Source organism: Phyllobates terribilis, unplaced genomic scaffold (genome assembly GCF_046119375.1).
Source record: "Phyllobates terribilis strain yellow unplaced genomic scaffold, ASM4611937v1 Scaffold_2__4_contigs__length_985480577, whole genome shotgun sequence".
NCBI classification, from domain to species: domain Eukaryota; kingdom Metazoa; phylum Chordata; class Amphibia; order Anura; family Dendrobatidae; genus Phyllobates; species Phyllobates terribilis.
Window position 1 is genome coordinate 181,042,696 of NW_027362762.1, and position 10,908 is coordinate 181,053,603.

The 10,908-nt window shown below is 40.1% G+C and overlaps 1 protein-coding gene across 1 annotated transcript in view; it reads right to left on the reverse strand.

The window, feature by feature from the left end:
• Window positions 1-10,908, reverse strand: part of NXPH4 (neurexophilin 4) — a 315,221-nt gene that overhangs the window by 177,847 nt on the left and 126,466 nt on the right. The window lies entirely within an intron of this gene.

The window sequence follows — 10,908 nt, forward strand, 5'->3', positions numbered from 1 at the left end:
CTTATTCCAGGGATGTGTCACTTATTAGGCTATGTGCTGTAGTTTCAATACAAGCTGTATTTTATCAGCAGGAAATTAACAACAAAAAAAAATACGCGGGGATTGTCTGTCATACACGGGCAATCCCCGCATGTTTTTTGGCTGTCTAAACATGACGGACGGGGACACAAGCATGTTACTCGCACACTTACGATACTTGGTGCATACCCGAGTACCCAATGCAAACTCGAGTAGTGAGGACTTGCGCTCAACACTAATGACGATATATATTCAATATGATGACCTAATGTTATCAAATTCTGTGTAGTACCTTTGGGTTCAAAATCCTCACTATACCCTTGGATAAAATCCTTGAGGTGTGTAGTTTCCAAAATGGGGTCAGTTGGGGGAGGATTTCTGCTGTTTAAACACCTTTAGGGGCCCTGCAAATGTGACATGTCACCCACAATCCATTTCAGCCAATTTGTGATCCAAAATTCAAATATTGCTCCTTCCTCCCCGAGCTCTGCCGTTTGTCCAAACAGAACTTTTTGACTACATGTGGGGTATCCCTGTGTTCAAATGAAAATGGGTAACAAACTGTGGGGTCCACTTTTTTATGTTACCTCTCGCAAAAGTGAAAAAATTGGGGCTAAAACAAGATTTTAGAGGTAAAATTAAATTTTTTTTTTCATTCCACTTTGCATTAATTCCTGTGCAGCACGTGAAAGGTTAAAAAATTTCCTGACAACAGTTTTGAAGTATTTGAAGGGTGCAGTTTTTAAAATGGTATCACTTCACTTTTGGGGTTGGGGAGTTTCCAATATATAGGCACCTCAAAGTCCATTGAAATTTGAATAGGTCCCTAAAGAAGCATGTTTTGTAAATTTGTTGAAAAAAATGAGAAATTGCTGCTAGACTTTAAACCCTTCTAACATCCTAACAAAATAAAATGACGTTTGAAAAATGATGCAGATGTAAAGTAGACACGTGGGAAATGTTATTTATTAATTATATTGTACAGTATGACTAACTGGTTTAAAGATTGAAAGTTTGAAAATTGCTATATATATATTTTTTTTAAATTTTCGCCCAAATTGCAATATTTTCACAAATAAGCGCAAGTCATATCGAACAAATATTACCACTTTCATGATGTACAATATGTTAAGAAAAACAATCTCAGAATCGGTGGGATCCGTTGAAGCGTTCCAGTGTTATTACCTCATAAAGTGACAGTGGTCAGATTTTGGTCATTAAGGTCAAAATTAGTTTGGTCCCTAAGGGGTTAAGAATTGTGGAAATAAGGCAGTGTATGGTTACATGCAGATCTATAAAGGCTGCTATGAAAATGTTCTCTCTCTCTCTCTCTTTCTCTTTCTCCCTCTCTCTTTCTCTTTCTCTCTCTCTTTCTCTCTTTCTCTCTCTTTCTCTATCTTTCTCTCTCTTTCTCTCTCTCTCTCCATATATACTGTATATATGTAAGCATTCTAAAGAACTTACCTGATTACATTCCCACACTGTGCTACAGGCTTTTTCCACTACTGTGATTTTCTGAAGATCTTTTTATTTGTGATTGTGTACTGTGGTGCCTGATTAATGCCAACCTCTGCTTGTGTGACAATTCTTTTTTCCCCATTGCCACTAACAACCATAGCAACCATCTTGTTAAATGTTACTTTGTGTGATAGTAGTTGCAGGAAAAGTTAGAACTTAAAGGGAGTTGTGTAGTATAGTTGCTTTTTTTTGTCTGATTATAACTAGAACTCAGAATGCTACAGTATACAGTATGTTCCATTTAAATCTCAATGTTAAATAATGAAGGCTATGTGAAAAACTAAGAAAATACTTTCTTTCTAAAATGTTTGAAAAGTTGCATCTGAGCAAACCACACGACTTCTGGAACAATGTCCTTTGGAAAGACGAGACCAAAGTTAAGATTTTTGGCCATAATGCCCTATGCCATGTTTGTCAAAATCCATACACAGCATATCACCACTGTAAGAAAGTTGGAGGTAAGGTTCTGGATGGCAGGTATGTGTTACTGAGATGGTTTTATTTTTTACTGGATTTTGGTTCAGGGATTTAGGAGCGACCAAAAGAGCCTGGGTGGGAAAGGTCGCTCCCATACTCCAGTCTGGGTGTTACTAGCCTAATAATATGCACCTGGTCTAGCTCAGTAAATGGTGTGCTGAGGTTGGAGAAAGACAGAGCTGGTAGATAGTCTGTACTGCAGCCTGAGAGGTTTCTGTAATACCAAGTTGGTGGGACCATGTATTTTACATTGTCTTACCCAGAGAGAGGACTGTTTTGTTGTTTATTTGTGCTGAAAAAAGGCTGCTTTCATTTTTGCAGCTTTAAAGTTTATTAAGGACAATAAATTTTGAGATAAAAACCCTGTGCCTGTGCGTATCCACGCAGCTACCAGATAGCTGAAACCCCCACAGCATGAACACCTCACACAAACAGTTAAGCACTAGCACAGATGTGGAGGGGTCATGATTTGGGCTTTTTTTGCACCCACAGAATTTGGATAACTTGCAGTCACTGAGTTGACCATGGACTACTCTGTAATCCAAAATATTCTTGAGGGAAATGAGAGACATCTATCCAAAAGCTAAAGGATACCAGCAAATTTTCAATGGATATGCCATAAATATATATTGGATACCGTCCCACCAATGTGACCTACATCTATCTGAAGAATAAGGCCCTGAGGTTCACCATTGTCAGCAGAGACGCGGTCAGAAATCCATAAATTTGTATGTGAATTATGACCACCTATCCATTTGCGAGATGAATGCAAGTTCCATTGGTGGGACTCAATATACTATACATTCATGATATACCGTATAAATATGCCATAAATCTATGAGATGGGAATATCTTATTAAAATTAAATTGCTCAATTGTAGAAAATGTGGACATTTTAAAATATTTTAACTGAGTAAACCATGTTTGCTGGCGGCGAATTTTTTTTTAAAGATTTTAGACACATCAAAGTTTTTTTTTTGCCAGGTTTCTGGTGAAAAAAGGTTTGAAAAGTCACATTTTTGGGGGCAAAAATGCGACTTTTGTAGTTTTCACTGCATTCTCGCCCCAGTTCTGACAAAGTAAACAAAGCTGGGGCAAAACAGGGGCGGAGAAACTTCATGACGAGCAGCGGCATTTGCTACGCTAAAAGTCTTACTCCGGCAGAGGCTGGAGTAAGTCTTGCGGCAAGGCACACAAAGCCTCTTAATGAATAAGGAGCGTCTGCTTCAAAACGTCCTCTCACGTCCTCTCATCAAGACCGGTGAGAAAAATGCCAGTCTTGATCATCCCCATAGTTTTTTACTTAGTTATTTTGTTATACACATGTTTATTTCCTTTGTGTGTATTGGAACAACAGAAAAAAACGGAGGGAAAAAAGGTAAATTGGACATCATTTCACACAAAAACATCAAAATGGGATGAAAAAGAAATGAGCTGGACACAATTGTTGACAACTTTTATTCTGCCGCCGATGTACGTAGGTGAGATGACTCTGACGGATGTGAGCACGGATCTCTGTCCAAGCAATGGCAGATAGTGTTACTCGCTACCCTTTCCTCCTATGCTTGACCAGCTACATGTGGTTAATCCAGAAGGACAATGCAGTGATGAACTTTGTGTTGTTCCAATACACACAAAGGAAATAAACGTGTATAACAAAATATGTGTAATTGATTGCAATAATTTTCTGGGAGAAATACTTCATTTTCTAGAACAACATCAAGGGTGCCAACACTTTCGGCCATGACTGTATCACCGGTAAATAATTGACGTAAATAAGCTACATTGGCATGTGTGTTATAAAATTCTATATGAAGAGTTTCCAGCTACAGACCACAAGGTAAATAGCATGTATTTTTATAAATTGCAGCCGGCAGCTGTTTGTTGGGATTTTTTAACAAAATTTTTGAAGGTCACCAGCAAATATCATAAAATAACAGTTGAAAAGGAAAAATCATTAAGTTTGTGCGGTCCAGGAATTCTCAAAATGGTGAAGTAATTCACTAAGTAAAGTCTGATAAACAGCTTGATGTCAGCACCTAAGAAAATAAAGAAGGTTGAAACGTGGGAAATGTAACTATTCTGCGACATAATAAAAAAAATTCACTATATCATAAGGGAAAAACAACACCGGTTCTAAACATTATAGCAGCGCTGAAGCCAGGCCTTCTTATTCCAAAACATTGTGTTGAAAAAGAGGGCACAGGGCTTTATTAATATGGCATTAAGACTACATCAAATTTACTAATGAAAAAAACTGATGTTATTGCATTGGTAAATGTTTCCTATTTTATTTGTGGTCCACAGAATATTTAGTACTGGTAAGTTTAAATTCGGTGTAACAACTGGAAACCGAACTATAAAAGGGATTCTGTCACCTCACCTGAGAGCAGCATTATGATAGAGCAGAGATCCCGATTCCAGCGATGTGTCACTTACAGGGCTGCCTGTTATATTTTAGATAAAATAAGTGTTTTATCAGCAGGAAATTATCACTGGAGGGCTACTATATCTGCTGGCAGGTACTCCAACCACAACACCATCAACTGATTGGCCTTTTTTGTGCCTATGAACAGTGTACACAAAAGCTGTCAATTGGTGGTGTGGTCAGGGTTAAATAGAGCTCAGCATTCAGAGAACTGCTAAACCTGTAGCAGATAAAACTGTGATTTTATCTAAACTGAAGAAAACAACCCAGTAAATGATACACCACTGGAATCAGGATCTCTGTCCCTACATCATGCTACTCTCAGAGTGGGTAGCAAAAACCTGGTTACAGATTCTCTTTAAAGTCTTTGGACACTTTGACAAGGAAAAACAAGCTCTTTTTATGTACACAGCATCACTGTCATCCAGACTCTGCAAAAGAACAGAAACTTACCCCCATTCCAGTTTAAGCGCTACAGTGTAGAAATGACATCAATGTGAATGAGAGCATCAATTTGTAGGTAAAAACTGAGATGCAACTTCAGAGCTCCACAGAGCAGTATAGCCCCTTCATTCTAGTAATCATTGATAGTCCCGACGATTGGACCCTCGTTGATCAGCCAGTGATGGCATTCCTACCTACATGTCATCACTTACTACAATCAGTAAGTAGATGGTTTGCTGGTGTGACTGCTCGGCTGGGTTATTATATTAGTGGCTACAATGTTTCTATATTAAAAAATGAGGGTTTATCTTTAAATACAAAATATACTGAGAATTTACATAAATATCAGAGGTCATCTTTAAAGGGGGACCCACACTGATCCAGAAATGTTGCTCTGTAGAGCTTGTTAGACTGGAGTAGTGCCCGCTCCATTAATTCTGCAGCCAAGCACATTACTTTTCTCTGCCAGTCCTATAAATGGAGATGTGGCGCAGTGACAACTTATAAGTTGAGACAACCCCTTTAATATCTATTGAACTAGACTATAATGAAGAAATACTTTTGCATATTCAGATCATGTTGAGGAATGTACAGCTCATTGGCAGCTTGAGACGGGTGTGGGCATGAGTGGAGATATGCTGGCTCATCACCCAGGTATCCCTTGCCTGAGATCCTTTTATAATTTTGCCAATTTTTTCATTCACATTCATCTGCAATAAAGCATCAGCCACATCACAAATATCACATAACAGACTATAAATCTATGTTCAGACAGATCTGGACGGCATTATCTTCTATTTTTTGCCCTTCAGTTATTGCTGGAAATCATGGATCAAGCTATAACATAAGCAGTCAGCAAAATACTGAGATGACATAACAAATATTTTAAAAGCATGCCCACTTCTGGTACTGGGTGAGAGCTTTTTTGCCTTCCCTTCTTCGCATGATCATTGGGTTAAAGGGGTTGTCCGGCCTTAGGCTACAAGTCTGTAGTCACTCTATGTGACTGCAGACTTGTGAATACTCACATCGTGCACGCTGCACACTGTGAGGATTCTCCGGCATCGGGAGCAAAGGCGTGTGACCGCAAGTATGGGATTTCCATATACGCAGTCACATGCCAACTAGATGGGTGCAGCCTCGCTCAATGCAAGTGTAAAGAATGAGGCCGGACACGTCTAGTCGGAATTTATCCAGATGTATGCAAATCGCATACTTGCACATTACCGACTGCTCTCAGCATCAACACTGGAGAATCCTCATTGTGCGCAGTGCACACACTCTAAGGTTTTACAAGTCTGCAGTCACATAGAGTGACTGCAGATTTGTAGCCTAAGGTTGGACAACCCCTTTAATTCACCACACTTGTGTCTGCTAATATTGTAGAGTATGGATAGAAGGGATCCTACAGATTGTCAGTCAGCCTAGGTCAGGCCCCTTCTTTCCAGGGGCTCTATAGCATACACATGGGTGGGCTCTATCTAAGGTATGTATACCCTTGATATATACTGTCTTGGTGTTGATTCATTTGTTCACTACAATAGCAGTTTAGCTATAAACTATATTCTAAAATAAGATATTCCATATTCCATCAAATATTTGCGTGCGTGAACCAGACTTCTAGGTGCCCTGTTAAACTAAAGAAGAGCACCCATCTCAGACTCCATAAAGCATGTGCATGAATGATTGTCAGATAGCAGGATAAGTGCTGTCATTGGTCTAAAAGACAATAAGATGGTGAGCTGAAGACACCAAGGCGAGACAAGGCTCAATGATTGTCGGTGTAAATCACAATGGAGAGAGATAAGGGTGGCAGATCTGCTGTGTTTGTCTCATTGGTAACTTGTGTAAATCTTGAGAAGAGAACAATGAGAAGGATAATTCATAAAGGTGAGCAGCTATGTGAGCTCTGACCTGAAGCCATAACTCACATGTAACACATTGTAGCAGACATTTAAGGGGAATCTGTCAGAAGGTTTTTGCTATTTAATCTGAGAGCAGAAAAATGTAGGAGCAGAGAGCCTGATTCCAGGGATGTTTCACTTGTTCTGAAGCTTCCTTCAGTTTCAGTACAATCAGTGTTTTATCAGCAGGAGATTATTACTGCTGGACTAGGTTTCATATGCCAGGCAGTCCAGCTAGTCTGGGTAACCCTGCTTTACTACTGATTGGCAGCTTGCTGACAATGTACAGTGTAGACAGAAAGCTGGCAATCAGGGGTGTGAGTGGGGTTACACACAGCTCAGCATTCTGACTACTGCTACATCTACAGGGATTCTAACAAAACTGCACCAAGCAGTCCAGTAAGTGACACATCGCTGGAATCAGGATTTCTGCTCCTACATCATGCAGCTTTCAGATTCCATACCTGCTGACAGATTTCATTCAAAGTGAAACTCCAGTCATTACTGCATTAAAGGGTGAGTAAACTGAAAAGACAATAGCGCAAGTAGGTGTCTGTCGTGAATAAGAAGTGTGCTACTTCGAAATGCGTTGACAAATAAACTGCATTTAATTCTCACAGATCTTTAACTTCACCTGTCAATGGCTTCCCTATTGAGGCAGCGCAGGAATTAACTCATTCGGTTTCTTCTTTGAATAATTGAATTAAAGACACGTCTGAAGTATAGCAATGATGTCAGAGATTGGAAATTGAGCAAATCAATATTACATACGAGTATAAAAAAAACTTTGATAGATATCTTATCAAAGAAATATGCTTTTTTTCTGCACATCTGCTCCACCTGCCTCTTGAATTCATTATTTACTCTGAAAACCAGCTACAATCTGTCTTGCTCAAAGCTGGACTACCAGCTCACTGAGGGATCAGATTACAGCTGCATATTGGAATTCTATGGAGAGAAGAGTAGAAGGAATAGTGAGAAGCACTGTGTCGTACTGCTGTATGATGTCCTCCATGCTGCTGATGCCACTAAGCCAGGGCTCACCAATCTGTGGCTCAGGAGCCACATGTGGCATGATGTGTGGCTCGCCGCTGTCTGACAGCTTGGTACATTAGCACCAGGTCTAAGGCTGGGTGCCCACGTAGCGTTTTTCAAGCGTTTATGCTGCGAAATTTCCGCAGCGGAAACGCTTATAAAACGCTAGGTAATCCGCACCCCATGGTCCCCAAGGGGATTCCTCATGTTCTATGCACATGCTGCGGATTTTTCCGCAGCGTTTATGCTGCGTACAAAAATCCGCAGCATGTCATTTAATTTTGCGGAAGTGCAGCGGAACTCCCGCCATTGACTTGCATTAAGACGCACAGAAACCGCGACTGTACATTTTTACAAGCGGCTTCTATGCGTCTCTATGTGCGGATGGTACCCAGTTCTGGAGGAGAGGAGACTCTCATCCAGACCTGGGTACCATTGTACCTGTAAAAAAAGAATAAAATAACAAATAAAGTTTATATTCACCTGTCCGGCGTCTTCTCTCTGAATGCCAGCAGCGCTGAAGGACCTTCGGTGACGTCACAGTCATGTGACCGCAGGCCCTTCACCGCTCTGTCTCGCGATATGCCGGCAGCCGGGAACCAGCCAGGAAGCAGCGCTGCAGCCACGCCGGGGCCTCGGAGGAAAGTATAGCTTTATTTGTTTTAATTTTTACGGTTCACACTGTATAAATCCCTGCTGTTTGCATGGATTTATACAGTGTGACCTAGTTGTCAAGCACTTTCCAAGTGATGCTATCGCCTGGAAAGCGCTTGTCAATCTGCATGCGGAAACGCATGTGAACCAGCATGTGGATCCGCATGTATTCTGCAGGAAAAACGCATGCACAATCTGCATGCGTTTTTTTCTGCCAGGGAGATGCAGAAATGCTGCAGAAATTTTCTGCTTCATTTCTGCATCGTGGGCACATAGCCTAACAAACAACTATGAAGAGCAGGTCTCCAGATGGTGACTTTTGTGAATAGCCCCGTAAAGAAGAGCAGATATAGATGAACACTGGCTTAAGGATTGGAGAGAAATATAAATATGGTAAACTGGAGATAGAATGATGCTGCCAGTCAGATGGTTGCTTGAAGCTGGATGTAATAGTGTGGTGAGAGTGCCTGATGCGAGAATACCAAATAGGGATAATGTGGGAACCCCTGAATGTAAGTATACCACCTCAGTGGGATTTCTAAGGAGAAGTTTTGGCTGATATTATACCAGTAACGGGGGCTCTGGGTGTGACTACTGTGTGGGGGTGGGGGAGGGCTGGGATCTGGATGTCACTACTCGTGGGGGCTCTGGATGTGGCTCACGATCCTCTATCAGAGCTTAATGTGGCGCTCGAGGTAAGACAGGTTGGGGACCTCTACTCTAAGGATATACAAGAGAAAGAGAAGAGAGCAGGAAATCCTCATGTCTTTGTGTGCAGTACAACTCACCACCTCAGAGACCACTGAAAATTACAGATCAAGTCTGCAGAAGGGCGCACTACTAAAAAAATGTTGTATATATGTCAGAAATAGTGTTATTCCTCATGTACGTACATGACAGCCTATTCAGAAAAGTTACCTGAAATGACAGGTATGCTGCTTTACCTAAACTGTAGAGCTACGTTATTCACCAGTTTTCTTTTTACTAGTCCTACTCAACGACTACCATACAAAATATCTAACATGTCAGCTACCGTGGTGTGAAAAAGTGTTTGTCCCCTTACTGATTTCTTATTCTTTTGCATGTTTGTCACACTTAAATGTTTCAGATCACAAAATAAATTTAAATATAATACAAAGATAAAACAGGTAAACACAAAATGCACTTATTAAATGAAGGTCTTTATTATTAAGGGAAAAAGAAATCCAAACCTACAGGACCCTGTGTGAAATAGTGATTGCCCTCTAAACCTAATAACTAGTTGGGCCACCCATAGCAGCAATAACTGCAATCAAGCGTTTGCGATAACAGGCAATGAGTCTTACAACGCACTGGAGGAATTTTGGCCCACTCATCTTTACAGAATTGCAAAAGAATCAGAAATCAGGAAGGGGGCAAAGAACACTTTTTCACCACTGTATGACATATTGAGGCACTTATATCAATATCCTCTTGTTATTTTTAAATATTACTCTCCAATTCTAGCATGAATTAATACTTTTACCATTTAAGATATGTCAACCAGATAATTGAATTGTAAGTTTACCCCACAAGAATGAAGAATAGCAATGACCTCAAAGACAAGAATCCAAACATTAATTATCTGTATTTAAATGCTCTGCATATATCCAGCAACTTGATAAATTACTTTCCTATGCAGGGACCTTTAAACTATTAACCCATTGAGCGCTTGTGTACGTGTCAGGATTACAATAAAGATGATACAAGCTGATTTGCTTCTTAAAGCCACTGCGAGCACTCTGAGGATATGGCTTTATTACAATGTATGAACTTTCTGTATAGCTTGGAGCATTTTGTATTCTATAATTCTTACTTTCAGATTGTGTCGTTATAAACAGATCGATCTACTCCAAGTATTTATTTCATGTACAGGTCTGATTTTTATTTTTCAATATTTCAAATGTAAGTGAATTTCGACTAAAGGATTGACAAGAATTTCTAATTTAGGCAAATCTCAGATTATTATATTACAGGTTTATTTCATTTTTGTAAGGGTCAAGATCTTGAAGTCGGGCAACCTCTAAGCTTACAGCATGCCCCCACTCCTTATTCATACTCTGCTAGCATGCCACTTTATTACTGTATCATCTGCTAATATACAGCCCTCAGAGCCTGCCGCCCGAGGAAGTCACTTTTATGGCGCTTGTTATGGAAATGTAATTTTCAGGGAGCATAAAGGTGTTTATGAAATCTTATCAGCAGGATCATGAACAGCACACACGCCCAATGCCAGTTTCTCATTACAGCTCCTGAGTCTAGGAGGCGACCACCACAATTCAAGGAAATATCAGACATTGATGTCTCAGGGAAAGACAGAGGGTGGAACCTAAAAATGCAAGAGCTTTTGATATTTCCAACAGTGTCCTTTTATTACAAAGTTATTGTCTTTTTTATAATATCAGATTAAAA